General features: G+C 44.8%; 2 pseudogenes; both read right to left on the bottom strand.

Annotated features, from left to right (window-relative positions):
• Window positions 1-9,797: 9,797 nt before the first annotated feature.
• LOC118473435 (uncharacterized) lies at window positions 9,798-11,671 on the bottom strand (annotated as a pseudogene).
• A 5,749-nt stretch (window positions 11,672-17,420) lies between these two features.
• LOC118473434 (uncharacterized) lies at window positions 17,421-19,282 on the bottom strand (annotated as a pseudogene).
• Window positions 19,283-22,631: the final 3,349 nt, after the last annotated feature.

Raw genomic sequence — 22,631 nt, 5'->3', positions numbered from 1 at the left:
TTTAGTGACTTGAGAGAGAGAGTGTTCGTGTTCTTTTGCGCTCTTGTTTCTTGGATTGCCTTTCTTCCTTTCTCATTATTGTTTTGAAGTGACTTGTAATCAAAGCAAGAGACACCTAAGTGTGTGGTGGTCCTTGCGAGGTCTTAGTGACCCGATTGATTAAGGAGAAGGCTCACTCGGTCTAAGTGACCGTTTGAGAGAGGGAAAGGGTTGAAATAGACCCGGTCTTTGTGACCTCCTCAACGGGTACTAGGTTCTTTGAAACCGAACCTCGGTAAAACAAATCATCGTGTTCACTCGCCTTAATTCTTGGTTGATTTGTTTTCCCCTCTCTTTCGGACTTGTATTTAATTCTAACGCTAACCCCTACTTGTAGTGTGTGTTTAAAGTTATAAATTTCAGGTTTCACCTATTCACCCCCCTCTAGGTGACTTTCAACACCTAAGGGGAGCTTTTATTTAGTCAATGGAAAAACATTTGAAAAAGGTATAGAATCTTTCAAACGTGAAAATGCTTTTGAAAAAATATATTCTTATACCATAGGCTAATTGCAAAACAATTTGAAAAATCGTTTCCAAAAGATTTACAAAAACAAGCTAAGTGGTGCAAATATGGTCCAAAATTTTTAACTATATCAAAACATTCATATGTACTTAGAACTGCTTTCACTACAGTAACTTATGCACTCTTGTCATAATTGCAAACTAGTTACTTTTCTATAATTTATACTTGCTTTGGTTTATTTTGGCATCAATCACCGAAAAGGGAGAGATTGAAAGGTAAATGACCTTTATCATTTTCTCTAAATTGATTTTGATGATTGATGACCATCACAACCTAATGGACTAACTAGTCTGCCTAGTTGATTAATTCTCAGGTGCATAAGTCCATCTATCTCAATTCTAAGTCGACTGTCTGGAATACCGTAGGTTATTTCGCATAGGAGGAGCTTTTTTAGAGAATTCATCTATCCACGGACTGTTCGGGCCCTTTCGGCGGATCGTCCGCGACACCTCGGTGAGTCTCGGACAGGAACTATGCAGAACTCATACTTCTACTATGAACTGCCCCAAGGAGCATAGAACACCGTCCAGGACCAAGCTCGGACCGTCCGACCATTGAAAACCAGAGAACCCGAAGGTGACGAGTTCGGTAAAATGCATTTTTAGCGTCCTCGCGGACCGTCCGGGGTGAACGGCCAGTCCGTCCGCGACTGCTTTATCTGACATCTGATGACGTATTTAATGCACTTATAGCCATCAATATAGTCGTTACTACTGACTGTTGCAATTCCAGTCATTGATGTGCAGGGGCGGACCGTCTAGGCTAGGAGCGTGGACCGACTGCGATTGGCAGAAAGTGGACAACGACTACGAAGTGGTTGGTGGCTATAAATACAACCCCAACCAGCTCCATTCACTTCATCCAAGCATCCCATTCATTCTCATTCAATACAAGAGCAATCATTTCATCCCAAGACATTCAAACCTCCCAAGCTCTTCCAAGTGCCATAATTGTGACTAGTGATCATTAGTGATTAGTGCCTTAGAAAGTCTAGGGAGAGTGTGATCTTGTGTTTTTCTTGTTGCTCGGGTTTCTTAATCGTGCTTTCTTCATCTCCTTCTAAACTCTCAAGTAACTTGTAAAGCTAGCAAAAGATACCTAATTGTGTGGTGATCCTTGCGGGGTCTAAGTCACCTTCGAGATTAAGAAGAAGCACTCAACCGGTCTAAGTAATCATTTGAGAGAGAGAAAGGGTTGAAAGAACCTGACCTACGTGGCCTCCTCAACGGGGAGTAGGTTGTTTAGAACCGAACCTCGGGAAACAAATTGTTGTGTTCATCTGTGTTGATCATTACCTTACGATTTGATTCTTCCTCTTCCCTCTCTCTAAGTTCTTTTGCTTACAATCTTTTTGAGTTAGCTCTCAAACTTATCCGCATTAATTGAGCAACTAATAGCAAGAAAATCACTCTTCAGCACTCCGATTTCATTATTACTCATTTCTAATCCTAACCCCGGGAGAAGTTTGTCTTCAAAGTTTATAATTTCCTGGTTTCGCCTATTCACAAATGTGAGAGGTTGGGAATGCGGGGAGGGAGAGGGGGGCTAGGGGCGGCGGAGTCGCGGATGAGGTGGAGAGGGATGGTTCAAATAGTATTGTACATTGGATTTAAGTGATTAAGGGAGAGGAGTTATCCAACAATATGAACTGTTGATTTTGATGGTGTGTTAAGTATGAGTACAATTTATTTGGTGGATTTAGTGGATGTTACTAATGTGGAGGTGATTTGGGTGAGTGGATGTTGTATAGTTAAAACTAGTGGATTATATATATATAGTGGTATAGATAGATGAAATCTCGTATTAATCTCTCGCGGGGCTAGAATGATAATTGTTGGAAATTTTATCCCATTATTTTTTAAATGTATGGTTATCGATTTGTTAGGCTATAATCACACTTGATAATCACTAAATATTTTTTCCGTTTATGTAAAAGAAAATACCCACATGTACAACATAGAGTATCCGCTCAAATGTGTATCTATAGACCACTATATATATAATTTGGAGCCTAGGGCTTTAAAATAGTTATAGGAAACCCTGGTCGGCTCCTCCCCCTACGACCCGCGCCCATATGGTCCCACCACCCCACATTCCACGTCGAGATTATGTGGCGCTTAATTTTAGATATATGTTTTATAGCAGTTATGGACACGATAATAGTTTAAACGTAAAATTCCTACTGTTTGAGCATAAAATAGTGTCACACATAGCATAGAATCATGTTTACAATCACCTTGCACGCGGGGTCCTATTTTTATGGAAGGTTATGTCGTTATCCAGCAGGTGCGCATGCGGTTTTCGATTTTTATGGCACGTGCGGTTTTAGATCCAAAAAATATGCATGCAGGATGTTGTGTGTGCGCATCCTAGGTTTTTGCGTAAAATTCTCAAGTTCGAGCGTAAATAATGTCGTATATGACGTAAATGATGTTACAATGGTAAACAAGATGATTTTTATGATAGTTATGGATATCATAAATCACGAAATTCCCTTTTATTGCGCCCGTGGGACGCTAATGGTCGTCCTTCAGGTTTGAGCGTAAAAACCTTCATTTTGAGAGTAAATAGCTAGCCAATGTGAGAAACGTTGATAACTCTGATGCGTTGATCGTAAAATCCTCAGTTTTGAGCATAAAATAGTGTTAGATATATACCAACTAACAACCCCCATGTCCATGTATCCGTCATAAATCAAGGGATTTGATTAGGGGAGTTGATTAGAGGATTTAATTTGGTGAGTTGATTAGGCGATTTGAATTTTTATGACAATTATGGGCACCATAAGTCACAGTATTCCTTTTTAGTTCACACACAGAAAATATGGTATGTGTTTCATTTGTGCGCAGTCCAGGTTGGAGCATAAAAATCTTCAGTTGTAAGCTAAAAATCTTCATTTCTGACCATAAAACAGAGCAAAAGTGAGAGATGTTGATAAAAATCATCAAGTTTGCACATAAAATAATGGCAGATGTAGCGTAAATATTATTCTCGTAGAAATACCAAAGCCACACAAGAGACAACATACTCCCTCCGTTCCTAAATCTCCGTCGCATGAGCGTTTTGCGTTTTTCTACAAATCTCTGTCGTATTAGCTCCGTTCTTGGTTTGCTCAGTAGCAGGCGCTTCGTTTCCTGTATCCGTCGTTTCGTTTCTACAGTGGCGTCATTAATGCGCTGCCAGCCCACCATCCCGTTAGCTTCTTTATGGAGCATCAACGTGTGCTGCCGCTCCACACTGTTGTGCTGTCGCTGGGTGTTTTTGGCGGCTAAATTTTGTTTCTTCAGGAAGATCAAATGGAAAATCAAAGCTGCGCTGGGTGTGTCCGTGAGCGCGCGAAAATACGTGAGCTACGTGAGCGGCCGGGTGGGACCACGTACGCGAGTGCACGGTTCTGAGCAAATGAATTAACGCCGGGTCATTAAAAGCAACGGAGGGAGTAACACGGTTCTTTGTTGTCCCTTGGTCACTGTGCCCATGGCTTACACGATGGAGATTTATGAACGGAGGGAGTATTCATTATCATAAAATCCTCAAATGGATGTATAAAAGTTGAAGTGGTCGGCATAAAAATATCATGGAATGCATAACACATGGATTAGATGAGGCTGTCGTCGGAGAATGCCCAGAGCCACAATATCGTAGGAGGTCATCATCGGACGATCTACGCTGTTGCAGCGGCGTCCGACTCATCGGAGCTCGAAGAACAATTGGAGGTATCGCGCGTAGATCAGGGAGGTGGCGTTGTCATACACGCCTCTCGCCACCGCTGACGGTTGTCACACCCGAATTTAAGGGATCAAGTCAGGTGCGTCTCATATGTGCGCCAAAGAAAAACATCACATATAATGACAAAGTGTATAGAGATAAATATCACAAGTATTATTATTACATAGCGGAAGTCTTACATAAATAAATGATAACAATAAGACGAACTAAATATTATTCCTTGGTGCCATCAAGCTGACTAGGAGACGCCACCTAGATAAACTCATATTCCTCATTGTAGGGCTCCTCTTGGACCACCTCTCTTCACCTATGGGGGGGGGGGTTATATATCGCAAGAGTGAGCTCACAAAAGATTATAGCTCAACAAGTTGTGGGGAATAATGTGCATGAACTCACCAAAGGTGGGAGTTCATGTGAAGTGTAAGGCTGATCAACAAATAAGGGTTAAAGCTGAGCATTGCTTTTAATAAGTTGGTCAAATTTTATCAGCAGTTACTAAATGTAAGTGAAAGGGAAATGGGCTTAAAACATTTCCTATAATCGATTTTGGTGTTTGACGTCCATCACAAACCACGTGGACTAACTAGTTTGCCTAGATGTATTTTATTTCAGGTGCATAAGGTTCAACATAAACCAAGAAAGAAATTAAGTTGGGAACTCAACAAAGATTGGAGCAAAGACTAGCAATGGTGCTGCCAGTGGCGCACCGAACACTGTCCGGAGTGCACCGGACACTGTCCGGTGCCTAGGCCAAGCACCTCGCAAACTGGCCACTCTCGGGTTTCTCAGAGGGACGCTCTGCTATAATTCATCGGACTGTCTGGTGTACATCGAACATGTCCGGTGAGCCAACAGAGCAACGGTCACCTACGCTCAACGGTCGACTGTGGTGAACAGTAAAAGCGCACAGTACAGAAGTCAGAGGTTAGAGCTACGAAGTCAGAACGCACCAGACATGTCCGGTGCAGCATGAGAACAAAAGACTTCAACGGTCAACCGCTCCAAACCCCAACGGTCTGCTGACGTGGCATGCACCGGACAGTGAACAATACCCTGTCCGGTGCACCACCGGACTGTCCGGTGTGCCATCGACAACAACGACTAGAATAGTGGTTGGGGCTATATGAAAGGGAAATAGGGTTAACCATTTCCTATAATTAATTTTGGTGTTTAATGACCAACGCAAACACGTGGACTAACTAGTTTGTCTAGAACTCATGTATTACAGGTGCATAAGGTTTAACATAAACCAAGAAAGAAATCAAGTTAGGGACACAATTTAATTGGAGCAAAAGGACTTGAGTGTGCTGGAAAATGGTGCACCGGACACTGTCCGGTGCGCCAGGCCGTACAATTCCGAACCAGTCACTCTCGGGAATTCTAGGACGCGCTCTGCTATAATTCACTGGACTGTCCGGTGTGCCACCGGATAGTCCGGTGAGCCAGCGGATCAACGACTCCCTGCGCCAATGGTCGACTCTGCAAAAGCAACAGTGCGCAACAGTGCCGTGACAGAGTCAGAAGCGCAGAAGTCAGAGGGCACCGGACTGTCCGGTGCAGCAAGACGACAAAGGCTCCAACGGTCGACCAGCTCCGAACCCTAACGGTTGCGCTGATGTGGCGCGCACCGGACAGTGCACAATGACTGCGCCCATCGCTAGCACAATTCAGCCAACGGCTAGAAGTGGTTGGGAGGCTATAAATACCCCCAACCACCTCATTCACTTCCATCCAAGCATTTCTGAATTCTCATTCATTGCAAGAGCAAAGTCCAACACTCCAAGACACAATCAAAGCAATCAATCCACTCAAAGCCCCAAAATCAACTCTAGTGCATTAGGGCTTGTGAGAGGATCAATTGTGTTCTTTGTTGCTCTTGTCGCTTGGTTTGGCCTTTTTTCTTTTCCCTTCTATTTCTCAAGTGACTTGTAATCGACGCAAGAGACACCTAAGTGCGTGGTGATCCTTGCGGTGTCTAAGTGACCCAAGAGATTAATGAAAAGGCTCACTCAGTCTAAGTGATCGTTTGAGAGAGGGAAAGGGTTGAAATAGACTCGGTCTTTGTGACCTCCTCAACGGAGACTAGGTTCTTTGGAACCGAACCTCGGTAAAACAAATCATCGTGTTCACTCACCTTGATTCTTGTTTGATTTGTTTTCCCCTCTCTAATGTTCCCTTGCTAGTGTGAATTTGAGATATTCTTTTGGACTTGAATTTAATTCTAACGCTAACCCCCGACCTTAGTGTGTGTTTAAGTTTATAAATTTCAGGTTTCGCCTATTCACCCCCACTCTAGGCGACTTTCAATTGGTATCGGAGTTAGTGCTTCATTAAGAGTCTAACCAACTCGAAGTGATGTCTGGAGATCACGCCAAGAGGGAGATCATGACTGGCGAAAAGGCCACAAGCTCGGGGAGGACTCTCTCAAGGGAGTCCGACAACAAACACAAGGAGGAATCATCTTCCTCCATCAAGTCGCATCGAAGAGGTGACAAGAAGAAGATGAAGAAGGTGGTCTACTACGAGACCGAATCTTTGTCACCCTCCACATCAAGCTCCGAGTCGTCCACTACTTCTAAGCGCCATGAGCGAAAGAAGTATAGTAAGATGCCCCTATGCTATCCCCGTATTTCAAAGCGCACTCCATTACTTTCCGTTCCCTTAGGAAAACCACCATATTTTGATGGTGAGGATTATTGTATGTGGAGTGACAAAATGAGGCATCATCTAACCTTACTCCACGAAAGCATATGGGACATCGTTGAATTTGGAGCGTAGGTACCAAAGGTGGGGGACAAAGACTACGACTCGGATGAGACTGCCCAAATTAGGCACTTTAACTCCCAAGCAACTTCTATACTCCTCGCCTCTTTATGTCAAGAGGAGTATAATAAGGTGCAAGGGTTAAAGAGTGCCAAAGAAATTTGGGACGTTCTAAAAACCGCACACGAAGGGGACGAGGTGACTAAGATCACCAAGTGCGAGACGATCGAGGGAGAACTCGGTCGATTCGTCCTCAACAAAGGGGAAGAGTCGCAAGCCATGTACAACTGGCTCAAGACAATGGTCAACCAAGTGCGCAACGTCGGGAGCACCAAATGGGATGACCATGAGATGGTCAAGGTTATTCTTAGATCCCTTGTATTTCACAATCCTACTCAAGTTCAATTAATACGTGAGGATCCTAGATATAAACTAATATCTCTCGAGAAGGTTATTGGCAAGTTTGTGAACTTTGAACTAATGATCAAAGACTCCAAACACATTGTCAACTTGGAGCAAGGCGTCACCTCCACACCTGTTGGGGGCCTTCGTCTTCCGAAGGTCCTCAAAAACACGATTAACATGTTTCCCAAGTATAATATATGTACAGGAATCTTCGGACTCGGAATGAAGCTATACACAATATGAAAAGCATGATCGGGACGAAGGATGAACCAGTTCCGAAGCTACACGCAGGGAAGCTTCGGCTTAGCAGCAGAAAACGGAACCGACTTAAAGAGGAAAAGGCTATCTAGTCCTCGATAGATTGTCCTTGAGTCAATAGTAAACATGAAGGGCATGAATGTAATTTTACACAGGCTGCGCCCTATGCCTATAAATAGATGAATAGTAGCACCGTACTGTTCACGCGGACTTGTATTCCCTCGCGCGTCACACTTGGACTTTTGCCTTCTATCAAGCCGAAGGTATAAATGTAATTCAATATCATTCGTGTTCATTCATGATGATATAATAAAGATATATTAGTGATGTTATATGATTATTCATGTTATTTCTCATGTTTCATATGCTTCTACTTCCATTAATATACACTGTGATGATGAAGGTACGTCCTTCAAAACCTTCGTCTGAAGATCATTATATCCTAAGGGAGATAATGCTTCGAAGGACAAAGGACTTTAAGCACTAACGTTTTGTGTTGCCTTTTTCTTAACTCATAGCATTTGAGAACAAGTCCCCAACATTGGCGCCCACCTCCGGTGAACTCATTCGACCACCTTCGGCAAGCTGTGACCTTCGTCATGCCGCCGAAGAAAGCTTCAGGGCAAGGGGTTGCATTGCAGCTGTGGCAGAACCTCCCAAGTTATTGGGCCCACATGCACCTGTCCTTGTCTCAAAGACCTTAGACGGCTATGCATGTGCACCAGATAACTTAACAGGATCCATCCGATTGCCCAAGGACATCGGATAAACCACTTACAACCAGGACCGCAAGATTAAGTAACACAAATCACACACACCAACATTTTTGCAGCCGAAATCTTGTTACCAAATTTTACAGGTTACAAAAGTTTTATATTATTTTATCGGAGTGATTACAAAAGTATAAGTTTGAAATATATGCTAGCTCAAGTGACCATCCTCAATAAGAAGTATAGAAGAGTTACTTAGACTTATAAGAAGGCCGAGCCCACCGGCACTTAACACCATCAACAACAGCACAAAGTTAAAACCTGAAAAACAACAGGGAATAAAACCCTGAGTATGGAATTACTCAGCAAGACTTACCCGACTAAAGAAAAGACTCTCAAGGATATGCTGGATTTGGGAATCAAGGAGAGGCTTTAGCAAGAATCAACTTAGATACTTTTGCAGAAATAGCTTACTAAAGTGAGTCCTTACTTTCAATATTTTAACGCCAGATTAAATATCAATAGACTCTGTTTGCATCTGGTCTAATTTCACCATCTCATCAATACAACATCATTTTTATTCATGAGGTTCACATCCTGACTTAGGTTGTAGGGCAGTGACCAAGTCTTCATAACCGCGAATGTACGGCGATCCGAATCGATTATACTTAGCTGAGGATCTCCGATCACACGACATATGTAGCACTTAACCCTTGCATATGTCAACCCGCCACCGGGGTTCTTAAGACCAGATCAGGTTCACGCCAACCGAGAGCACAGATACACCACCGTCCAGCCTCTTGCCACGGAGGGTACACGCTACTCTCGCCACCGCTCCACGCCCATTCCGTGTTATCTTATTCTGGCCTTAGTCTGCCCGAGGCAAAGCTTACCCATGACGAGGCATGTGACCAGTTAAAGGGTCCTCGATCATCAAGCCTACATACGCATCCAATCTTAATCAACCTGGGTAGAACATCACCTGTTCCTAGCCCAAGTCCCGATTTAAGTACTTTGATCCTTAGGATTGTTTGTTTTCCTTAGGACGAAAAGAGCATTATAGGGAACTTTGCAGTAAGATTCCACCACGCTCCCAATGAAAATATTCTTGCATGTAGAAGCCATCTTTCCTCAGGATAACCCCTAAGCTAGGCCTTATTGCGAAAGACAACTTCTACCCACAAGATCTAAGCAGAGCTAAGCATTTTTGTAAATCATATTTTGATACTTCACCAGAAGTATCTATAAAGGTATGGATATCAAGGAAGGCAATGCATCAAAGGGTTCCAAGCAACTCCTATAAACCTAATGCAAATTTCACTAGACTTAAAGTGTGCAGAAATTATTTAAAAACACAAGGAAGGGGTTGCATGCACCGGGGCTTGCCTGGAATAAACACTTCGTTAGTGTTTGTTAGACGACGATCACTTGACGACCATCCTTTGTCCAGATACTTGCTTCGTCTGTCCATCTCCAGTTCCGTTCATCAGCACCATCTTGTGGTCGACTCAGTTCTGGTTCTCCGCATCGCGTGGTTAATTCACGTACCTGAATGAGATACATTATGCACATGAATGCATATAAACATAAATATCGCAAACCTAGATAGTGCTCGTGATAGCGAATTAAACACCTAGCGGTGAGACGTTGAACAATTTCATACGGAGACACTAATTATCTACAATTAAGCGCAATAATTACGCTTCTCGAATCTAACGCAAACATCACCAACCACAAACTATACACATGAAATACAATTAGCCTAATCACAACTTATCAATTAATTAATTAAATTCTAAACTTATCCCTCATTTTATAAATGACACTACATCGTTCACAAAGAACTATTTTAATTTTATTTTACTCCTCACATATTTTACATGTCCACAATTAATCAAACATTTCTTTATCACACATGCCTACTAATATTCTACTCGGTATATTAATTCAGCTAATTGACCGGAATAGCGAAATAACTCGCTATAACTGAACCTGGCTCGATAATCGCAAGAACTGCCAAGTCGACGAGAGTTTCGTGACTTACGCAATTTATCGAGCACCTTAATAAGCATCACACTAGCACATTAATTTATTCATTGATCGAACTATTCTGAATAATTTATCAGCTTACCATTTCCACAGCTGACACGAATCCGCGAGATCGATAGCGATTTTCCGATCCAGGCAATTTGTCGAGCGCTTGGGGAATATCGCGCTGCTAGCTTCGTCTTCACCCGATTCTTGGGATTTCTCGCTGACGCGCGGAACGATGATGACTTTCAGCTGAAGTCGGGAGCGAGCTGGTGAGGTGGGGTTTGAGCAGAGGATGACGTGTTTGACGACTCGACGGCAAACGACGCGACGACGAGCTGGACTGGATTCGAGCTAATAGGTACATTATGGGATAGCGACCAGCATGATGAACGAACTAAGTCGCGACGAGGTCGACCGACGAGGGAAAATAAGGAACACGACAGTCAGTCGGCGAACTGAAGATTGGGAGCGACAGCCGATGAAGAGCTTATCTCCAGAGAGCCGCGCGAAGGAAGCTGAAAATTAATCCGACAGTGGTTCAGCGGCAACTGATGGCCGGTAGAGGAACGCGGCTACGTGCAGAGGAGCAGGGAGAAGACTGTTGGTTTCCTATTTAGCGAGCAGGTGGTACACGGGATTGACGATTTGAACATGCGGAAACACGGACCATCAGGGAATCACGGTGAGACGGTAACATCACGGCGACGCGCCAGCGCTAAAGGCTGAGCAGGGAACTCAAGTTCGACGGCGAGCAAGGAGACATGTCAAAACCCCGGACGCGATGGCGATTTCACACCGAGGCGACCAACTTCGGATCCGAAGCAGGCCGAACGCGACAGCAAGCGTGGCACAATCCGAGCAGGGTAGGAAGGAGAGGATCCGCGCGGCGAGGAGACTCCATGTCGCAGAGAAAAACAAGGAGCAGGGACTGGGCGCGGCATGCTGGAGAAATACCGCGCGCAGAGCAGAGAATCGCTTGGCTGGGCGCACTGGAGCAGCAGGGCGATTGCCGCGGCATGGAATAGCAAGAAGAAGCGACCGGCGCCGAGGGACACGACAGCAGGGAGGAGCAGGAAGGTTGGGCGACCGAGCGCCGTCTCCCGCGGCGAGCACCGACGAGCAGAGAAGACACGCAGCACCAGAGAGCGAGCAGGAGACAGAGAGCACCATGGGAGCTGAGGGAGAAAGAAGCTGGGCTTGGGCGCCATGGGTGTTCGCGGCTGGGGGCGGGTCCGAGCTAGACGACGGCAGAGGAGAGAGGTGGGGCGAGGGCGGCTGGAAGACGGCGCGCGCAGAGGAGCTAGGGGAGCAGAGCTCCGGTCGAGCGCGCCATGGCTGGAGAGGGCGCGGTCAGCGCGAGCTCCATGGCGGGGTGAGCACCAAACTGGGCCCAGGGACGCGCGCGCACGGCACCAGGGACTCACGACCGGCAAGCTGAGGGAGGGAGCCTTGCGAGCGGCGGTAGAGAGGAAGCATAGGCTGGGCACGAGCAGGCACAGGACGCGCGGCCAGGAAGGAGGAGCCGGGGCAGAGGGTGCTCGGCGAGGGACGCTGGGGAGGAGCAGAGGACCACGCCGCTGCAGGGAAGGAGAAGATGATTGGGGATAAGTAGCCTGCGTGCGCAGAGAGATAAGGATCAGAGAGAGGGGCGGTGGGATTTTCTCCCAGAACGACGGCAAATGTTGTTCCCTTCCCACCCGCGCGGATGAGAACGAAGGCAGGAAAAATCCTAGACTGAAGGAAGTGGCGCAAGGATAAGGAAAAGAAGATTTTTTTAAAAAAAACCAAAAATATCTCGTTTCTTAGGATTAAAGTTCAAAAAGATTAAATAAGAGGTCCCAAAACACATTTCGACCACGCATTTCACTTTTCCTAGTTACGAAATAGAGAATCTAATTCCATAGTTACGGGCAATTTGTGTGATAATCAGATCTCAATTATACATTCTCGGACGCGATTTTTATCGATTGACGAGTGGGGACATAATTATTCGTACCGAGAATCTTAGTCGACGAGTTCTATTTAATTGGCTCGGGATAAAATCGTCCAAGTGGTTTGGGCTTCCGAAGTCGTACTCACGCGAGCGATGAATTTTTTAAAAAATCATCGGACGCACCAATTTTTAGAACAAATATGTTCCGAACAGCACGAAAATTTAGGAAGAGCCCGGACAGATGAAAATAAAAACGACTCGCACTCGCGACAGATGGAACAAATGCGATATTGAAATCGCGATAAACGAAGATGTTTAAAATTTAACATCCGTTTTATCCACTGATTACGTGCTTAATTCCATACTCGTTGTCGAGCAGAATATAAACACCAGGGGTGTTACAGCCCTCCCCCCTTAAAAGAATCTCATCCCGAGATTCGAAACGAAAGACTTCTAAGAGTAGAGAAGTATGTAACTCATGTTTATATCAGCGGTAATCATAAGGCAGTCTCAAGCGAAGACGAGTGTCTCAGAATGTTGTTTCTCTAGTGGACATAACATGTATCGCCTTAAGCTAATTTAGAGATATCCACCAATAGAGACACTGTCTGCCAGAGGAACACATAAGGTCCCATGTGTGCAGTTTGCGGTTTCTGATGACACTGTACTAATTGAGTCTGTTGAGCGAGCGGTAGATATGCGACTTTACCCAAACAGAATCAGATGCACCATCTTGGGTAAAACACACAGAAAGAGGTTTACCAACAAGTGGTTACAGTAAGTTCATAGCACACGAGACGGGTGTGAATGTCAAATAACATCACAGTTGACCCGTGGCTAGCTAGAGAATCCAAGTCCACGAAAAATGATAGACTCGGAAAATATCAACGAAAAGATCCGTTGATGTTGACTTCGCAATCAGTCCATTTTATTCAGCACTATTCATGGCTCGACTCGATCACACATGTTGGAAAAGCACACGTGGGGAGATCAAGGCACGACTAGAGCGATGATTAGGTGATTATCAGTCGGTTTTAACTTGATCTTTGTAAGAACTTCCTTTAGAGGGGTTGTACAAAAGTGAGTTTAGACAACTCGATAAAACGATCTCTGAACTCAACCTTTGTTCATTGGGCAGTTACAAGTTAGTAAAGCCAACTTGTTGAACTACTTTTGACATCGAGCAAGTCCTCTCAGTACCACCGGCAGTCCAATGGTCGAGAGTTCACTCTGGTTAACAAGAGATCATGTATTTGAATAGAAGTCCATTTGGTCAGGTTGTTCACCCGTTTCTTCGTGCGAGATGAATGGACTAGGTTTGGGAATACATGGATTAAATAAAAGAGCGAATGAACAAACTCCTGCATCTCAGCAGTAGGGAAAAACTAATCTCCATTTTGAGAGCTAATCAGCTGTTTTCCAACACTAAAGAGCTCCAAGGCTGCACCTTTACACAAAGGACGTAAAAGGAACTTGTATGAGTAGTCACCACCAAGATCAAAAGAAAAGAGACCACATATGAAAGTGGTATGCCCTTTTGATCCAACGGAGATGATAGATGTTGCTTGGTCAATTGACAAACAACATAGAAATTATTTCAAGGGAAATGTTTACGGAAGATCACACATCAGTGTAGTTCCATAACGGATCATGACTAGAGACATCGATACCAGCATGCACCAAGCAGCATAACCTTGCGTGTACATTCATAAGGGCTCTCAGTTTCGCTGCGGCACCATAAGTCCTTAATCATGACACCATCACCGAACTGGCACCAAAAATGAATCTCACGTAGCAAAAACAGATTGTGCTAAGATAACACATTGATATAGTCTCATAATGGATTATGACTACTAACTGTGATACCAGCGCGTGCCAAGTAGCGCAACCATGTGTGTACATTCACAGGAGGCCCTCGGTTTCGTCGTGGCATCATCGGCTTTAGTCATAACACCATTACCAGACGTAACCAATAAGAAATCTCGTATCACACAACTGGATTGAGCAAGGGTGACAATATACAAGAGACTCTACCTGTCAAAATGGTTACAAGTAGAGAGCCAAATAGATTATGGCCTGATGAAATGAACAAAACATGGCCATAACGTAAACTTGATGAAAGGAGTACGATGGGAGACTGTTAATTCAGCCCCAAGCATATTTCTATGCCCATCGCAGAGATTACAAGGCCAAGGATTAGTATCTGATTAGACACGGAGGGAAAACAATCACGAGATGAAGTTGGTATGCCTTCGATAGATATGAGGAAACCAAAGGCATCAAACTCAAGAAAATAATCGGACATGTCTTTCCTAGGTTGGGTTGATAAAATCAACAATGCAATTCTCCAGGAGAGACAAAATAGAATAGAGATAACAACTTGCACCAACCGAACAAGGGAATGGTTTTGGAAGGAGATATGACTCGAGATTCTTGTTTTAAGTCTGGGTACACTTTATGTCCAAACGAAGTTATCTAAGCATTTATTTGCATGAGTTGGGTCATGGAGTGATGACGAAAAAATCAATTTTGGGTTATGGTTCACTAAATAAGAACATGGCCTAGTTTTGGGTTTAGGCAAACAAGTCTCTAACTTTCTATCGGCACATCAAGTACAAGAGCAAACACCATATACGACCTTAACAGGTTACCTAAAGAATGGAGGACATCTTACTTTTTTTGAGTCCATAATACAGCATTACGCCACATTATTTACAATCAATGGTTACTGGAATAAGGATGAGAGAAGCATTTTGGGTGTATAGGTGACAAACATGATGCAACATTCAGGATGCATGCTCGTCCTATACGTCCTCACAATTTTTTTGCCAATTTAATATGGCAATAGCATTCTATCTCGGTGGCATACTTACGACTCTCACGGTATTTTGCTAGTCGTCGGCTACACATACGTTTTCGAGGTTAGTGTACCTGCAGAAAATCCATCACAGCCCAATTTCCCAATGATGCAATTCACACATGACAGTTTATCACAGTTTATACTCCATATATTGCTATATGGAGGCCAGCTCATCATTAAGCGCCGAGCTACGCATAGGCGCCGTTGCCACACTTTAACCATAGGGCAACTCATTATGGTAACTCACCTTCTTACCTAAGCGTAGGTGCGTCGTTACATGTACAATACATTTCTCAGTATTCCCATGTCTGTATACCCATACACATCCATGGGGTACTGAATTCCCGGAAAAGTAAATACTCCACATCGCAGCTTTCATATATACATATATAGAACATGTATATAATCAAGCGCTTTTACACTCTTCCCTAGACCGACGATTCTTCGGTCATGCTCTCACATCTCACCTTACCTGAGCGTCGATCCATTCAGAACTGAATGGCCTTAAAAATAATAATACACATGTATGCAATACCCCCGGTTATGGGTTAGTGGTTTTCAACAAAGCCACCTGATAGTCCTTAGTTTAGGGCTTAACAAAGGATGTCGCTAGCATTATAGTTTTTTTTTCAAAATTGTTTTTCAAAGCCAAACAATGTGTTTAATTGAAAATAGGTTTTCTAAAACCAAAACTTTTGTTTTGAAAATACGTATGTGACTGTATATACTTAATCCTGCTCCGATACCAGCTGTGGCAGAACCTCCCAAGTTATTGGGCCCACATGCACCTGTCCTTGTCTCAAAGACCTCAGACGGCTATGCATGTGCACCAGATAACTTAATAGGATCCGTCCGATTGCCCAAGGACATCGGATAAACCACTTACAACCAGGACCGCAAGATTAAGTAACACAAATCACACACACCAACATTTTTGCAGCGGAAATCTTGTTACCAAATTTTACAGGTTACAAAAGTTTTATATTATTTTATCGGAGTGATTACAAAAGTATAAGTTTGAAATATATGCTAGCTCAAGTGACCATCCTCAATAAGAAGTATAGAAGAGTTACTTAGACTTATAAGAAGGTCGAGCCCACCGGCACTTAACACCATCAACAACAGCACAAAGTTAAAACCTGAAAAACAACAGGGAATAAAACCCTGAGTATGGAATTACTCAGCAAGACTTACCCGACTAAAGAAAAGACTCTCAAGGATATGCTGGATTTGGGAATCAAGGAGAGGCTTTAGCAAGAATCAACTTAGATACTTTTGCAGAAATAGCTTACTAAAGTGAGTCCTTACTTTCAATATTTTAACGCCAGATTAAATATCAATAGACTCTGTTTGCATCTGGTCTAATTTCACCATCTCATCAATACAACATCATTTTTATTCATGAGGTTCACATCCTGACTTAGGTTGTAGGGCAGTGACCAAGTCTTCATAACCGCGAAGGTACGGCGATCCGAATCGATTATACTTAGCTGAGGATCTCCGATCACACGACATATGTAGCACTTAACCCTTGCATATGTCAACCCGCCACCGGGGTTCTTAAGACCAGATCAGGTTCACGCCAACCGAGAGCACAGATACACCACCGTCCAGCCTCTTGCCACGGAGGGTACACACTACTCTCGCCACCGCTCCACGCCCATTCCGTGTTATCTTATTCTGGCCTTAGTCTGCCTGAGACAAAGCTTACCCATGACGAGGCATGTGACCAGTTAAAGGGTCCTCGATCATCAAGCCTACATACGCATCCAATCCTTAATCAACCTGGGTAGAACATCACCTGTTCCTAGCCCAAGTCCCGATTTAAGTACTTTGATCCTTAGGATTGTTTGTTTTCCTTAGGACGAAAAGAGCATTATAGGGAACTTTGCAGTAAGATTCCACCACGCTCCCAATGAAAATATTCTTGCATGTAGAAGCTATCTTTCCTCAGGATAACCCCTGAGCTAGGCCTTATTGCGAAAGACAACTTCTACCCACAAGATCTAAGCAGAGCTAAGCATTTTTGTAAATCATATTTTGATACTTCACCAGAAGTATCTATAAAGGTATGGATATCAAGGTAGGCAATGCATCAAAAGGTTCCAAGCAACTCCTATAAACCTAATGCAAATTTCACTAGACTTAAAGTGTGCAGAAATTATTTAAAAACACAAGGAAGGGGTTTCATGCACCGGGGCTTGCCTGGAATAAACACTACGTTAGTGTTTGTTAGACGACGATCACTTGACGACCATCCTTTGTCCAGATACTTGCTTCGTCTGTCCATCTCCAGTTCCGTTCATCAGCACCATCTTGTGGTCGACTCAGTTCTGGTTCTCCGCATCGCGTGGTTAATTCACGTACCTGAATGAGATGCATTATGCACATGAATGCATATAAACATAAATATCGCAAACCTAGATAGTGCTCGCGATAGCGAATTAAACACCTAGCGGTGAGACGTTGAACAATTTCATAAGGAGACACTAATAATCTACAATTAAGCGCAATAATTACGCTTCTCGAATCTAACGCAAACATCACCAACCACAAACTATACACATGAAATACAATTAGCTTAATCACAACTTATCAATTAATTAATTAAATTCTAAACTTATCCCTCATTTTATAAATGACACTACATCATTCACAAAGAACTATTTTAATTTTATTTTACTCCTCACATATTTTACATGTCCACAATTAATCAAACATTTCTTTATCACACATGCCTACTAATATTCTACTCGGTATATTAATTTAGCTAATTGACCGGAATAGCGAAATAACTCGCTATAACTGAACCTGGCTCGATAATCGCAAGAACTGCGAAGTCGACGAGAGTTTCGTGACTTACGCAATTTATCGAGCACCTTAATAAGCATCACACTAGCACATTAATTTATTCATTGATCGAACTATTCTGGATAATTTATCAGCTTACCATTTCCACAGCTGACACGAATCCGCGAGATCGGTAGCGATTTTCTGATCCAGGCAATTTGTCGAGCGCTTGGGGAATATCGCGCTGCTAGCTTCGTCTTCACCCGATTCTTGGGATTTCTTGCTGACGCGCGGAACGACGATGACTTTCAGCTGAAGTCGGGAGCGAGCTGGTGAGGTGGGGTTTGAGCAGAGGATGACGTGTTTGACGACTTGACGGCAAACGACGCAACGACGAGCTGGGCAGGATTCGAGCTAATAGGTACATTATAGGATAGCGACCATCATGATGAACGAACTAAGTCGCGACGAGGTCGACCGACGAGGGAAAATAAGGAACACGACAGTCAGTCGGCGAACTGAAGATTGGGAGCGACAGTCGATGAAGAGCTTATCTCCAGAGAGCCGCGCGAAGGAAGCTGAAAATTACTCTGACAGTGGTTCAGCGACAACTGATGACCGGTAGAGGAACGCGGCTGCGTGCAGAGGAGCAGGGAGAAGACTGTTGGTTTCCTATTTAGCGAGCAGGTGGTACACGGGGTTGACGATTTGAACATGCGGAAACACGGACCATCCGGGAATCACGGCGAGACGGTAACATCACTGCGACGCGCCAGCGCTAAAGGCTGAGCAGGGAACTCAAGTTCGACGGCGAGCAAGGAGACATGTCAAAACCCTGGACGCGACGGCGATTTCACACCGAGGCGACCAACTTCGGATCCGAAGCAGGCCGAACGCGACAGCAAGCGCGGCACAATCCGAGCAGGGTAGGAAGGAGAGAGATCCGCGCGACGATGAGACTCCACATCTCTGAGAAAAACAAGGAGCAGGGACTGGGCGCGGCATGCTGGAGAAATACCGCGCGCACAGAGCAGAGAATCGCTCGGCTGGGCGCACTGGAGCAGCAGGGCGATTGCCGCGGCATGGAATAGCAAGAAGAAGCGACCGGCGCTGAGGGACACGATAGCAGGGAGGAGCAGGAAGGTTGGGCGACCGAGCGCCGTCTCCCGTGGCGAGCACCGACGAGCAGAGAAGACGCGCGACACCAGAGAGCGAGCAGGAGAGAGAGAGCACCATGGGAGCTGAGGGAGAAAGAAGCTGGGCTTGGGCGCCATGGGTATTCGCGGCTGGGGGCGGATCCGAGCTAGACGACGGCAGAGGAGAGAGGTGGGGCGAGGGCGGCTGGAAGACGGCGCGCGCAGAGGAGCTGGGGGAGCAGAGCTCCGGTCGAGCGCGCCATGGCTGGAGAGGGCGCGGTCAGCACTAGCTCCATGGCGGGGTGAGCACCAAACTGGGCCCAGGGACGCGCGCGCACGGCACCAGGGACTCACGACCGGCAAGGTGAGGGAGGGAGCCTTGCGAGCGGCGGTAGAGAGGAAGCACAGGCTGGGCACGAGCAGGCACAAGACGCGCGGCCAGGAAGGAGGAGCCGGGGCAGAGGGTGCTCGGCGAGGGACGCTGGGGAGGAGCAGAGGACCACGCCGCTGCAGGGAAGGAGAAAATGATTGGGGATAAGTAGCCTGCGTGCGCAGAGAGATAAGGATCAGAGAGAGGGGCGGTGGGATTTTCTCCCAACGACAAATGTTGTTCCCTTCCCACCCGCGCGGATGAGAACGAAGGCAGGAAAAATCCTAGACTGAAGGAAGCGGCGCAAGGATAAGAATATTTTTTTAAAAAAAACCAAAAATATCTCGTTTCTTAGGATTAAAGTTCAAAAAGATTAAATAAGAGGTCCCAAAACACATTTCGACCACGCATTTCACTTTTCCTAGTTACGAAATAGAGAATCTAATTCCATAGTTACGAGACTCGATTTTTATCGATTGACGAGTGGGGACATAATTATTCGTACCGAGAATCTTAGTCGACGAGTTCTATTTAATTGGTCCGGGATAAAATCGTCCAAGTGGTTCGGGCTTCCGAAGTCGTACTCACGCGAGCGATGAATTTTAAAAAAAATCATCGGACGCACCAATTTTCAGAACAAATATGTTACGAACAGCACGAAAATTTAGGAAGAGCCCGGATAGATGAAAATAAAAACGACTCGCACTCGCGACAGATGGAACAAATGCGATATTGAAATCGCGATAAACGAAGATGTTTAAAATTTAACATCCGTTTTATCCACTGATTACGTGCTTAATTCCATACTCGTTGTCGAGCAGAATATAAACACCAGGGGTGTTACAGCAGCCACTGGATGTCAACCAGGAAACACTGCGCGAAGCTCGAACTCAAAAGAGAAAGGCTACAAGTCCAACGCCTCACGAAGAGGAGCTGGACCAGGAAATAAGGGACCTCGAAGCTATCCATCAACAAGTCGAAAGGAAGAGAGAGAAAATGCTTCGTCTCTCCGATCTGCAGAAGAAGATCGATGAGGCTGCTGAAGAAATACGTCATCTCACTCAAGATGACTAGGACCGAAGACCTCCACAAAGAGAGCTTCGTCAGAATAATTCCTACAATGACGATGATTGGTATGACATTTTCCATCATGGGAATTTTGCTTTTGATGATGCTTCTCCTCTGTCTGCAGAACTGCAGGCTACCCCATGGCTTTCATCATACAAGCCACCTTAGCTCCCCATGTATGATTGGCACTCAGATCCAAAGCAGTTTCTGATGAGCTACGAAGCAACCATATCTTCATATGGGGGCAATACCGCAGTCATGGCGAAGTCCTTCGTCATGGCAGTCCGAAGTGTGGCCCAGACATGGTACTCTTCTCTCCGGCTAGGGACTATCACGTCATGGCAAAAACTTAAAGACATGCTGGTTACCAGTTTTCAAGGGTTTCAGACGAAGCCAGTCATAGCTCAGGCCTTGTTCCAGTGCATACAAGACCATGAGGAGTAACTTCAGGCTTATGTCCGAAGGTTCTTGCGTCTGAGAGCACAAGCGCCCATAGTGCCCAATGAAATCGTCATTGAGGCCATGATCAAAGGTCTTCGGCCAGGACCTATGGCTCAATACTTCGCCAAGAACCCCCCCAGACTCTGGAGATGCTGCTTCAGAAAATGGATGAGTACATCTGGGCTGACAATGACTTCTACCAAAGAAGGGAGGAAGCTTATAGATTTTCTGAGATGACTAGGGGCTTCGGAGGAAGAATCCACCCTAGGCATGTTAGATCAATCCACAACTCCAGTCAGAACGATGACAAAGGAGGCCAGTTTTAGAGGCCACATCACAGCTCACAGTCTTCGGGACAGCAACAAAGCTCCTTCAGGCCACCAGCTCCAAGGGGCAGAGGCGGCAGGGGCTTCAGAGGAAGATATGGGGATCAGCCCAGAAAAATCTATTGCTTATTCTGTGGTGAAGACAAGGGCCACACGACAAGAACGTGTCAGGTTACCATTCAGCAACAAAAGGAGATTGCCGAAGCAGAAGCCCGGCAGAATCAGCCGAAGCAAGTTTTACATACTGCTTCGTGCCACTCTCCCTACGTACCATAATATGTGGTCAATCAACCTACAGCTTCTGTTGCTTCGGCAAGCCATTCACAAGCTTCCTAGCCTCAGCTCCCACCGCTGCCACCATTGCAACCTACTTATACCCGAAGCCAGTAGCCAGAAGGGCGCCAGCACCCCCAACAACAACATGACTTCAGGGAGGAGTCCGAAGCTCGTACAGTCAACAGCACTGTACCATAATCAAAGCACATATACTGAGCAATACCCTCCTGAAATACTTTTACTTTTTACACCATTTTGCTTTCTGTATAAGGAACAAGTAATGAAACACTTAGTTTTAATTTCTTGTAATGGTTCTGCCTACACCAGAATGAAATATATCTTCATCACAGATTCACGAAGCTCAAAAGTCGTTCATAAGGGAATGCAGAACCAAAATAAACGAAGCTACAAAAAGTCGTTCCTAAGGGAGCGCAGTGTAAGTTTTCTGCTCAAAAGTCGTTCCAAAGGGAATGCAGAGCCAAATACCACCGAAATATAAGGCGAAGATGTTCAAAAGTCGTTCCTAAGGGGATGTAGAACTTATACCACCGAAATAGAAGGCAAAGAAGTTCAAAAGTCATTCCTAAGGGGATGCAGAACTTATACCACCGAAATAGAAGGTGAAGAAGCTCAAAAGTCGTTCCTAAGGGGATGCAGAGCTTAGACTCAAAAGACGTTCCTAAGGGGATGCAGAGTCTTATGTATTCCAGTGTGGGCGCGTGGCTGTTTGTCTTCGGCATCCTCATCATTTTGCATCATATCATCACATCATTTTGCATAACATTACATCATACATCATATTGCATTAACGACATAAGAATCGAATACGAAGCCAATCTTCGGCAAATGCTTCATCAAAATGAAAATGTGCTAAGGCACGAAGTAAGCTTCGGGAAATACAGTTTTATCAGACTTGCCATAAGAAGGGATCTCTTTCTTTACGAAGCATGAAAAGAAGGGAAGGTGTT

Source organism: Zea mays, chromosome 9 (genome assembly GCF_902167145.1).
Source record: "Zea mays cultivar B73 chromosome 9, Zm-B73-REFERENCE-NAM-5.0, whole genome shotgun sequence".
In the NCBI taxonomy this organism is placed as follows: Eukaryota; Viridiplantae; Streptophyta; class Magnoliopsida; order Poales; family Poaceae; genus Zea; species Zea mays.
The sequence above is the reverse complement of the archived record's forward strand: the minus strand, read 5'-3'. Positions and strand labels throughout refer to the sequence as shown.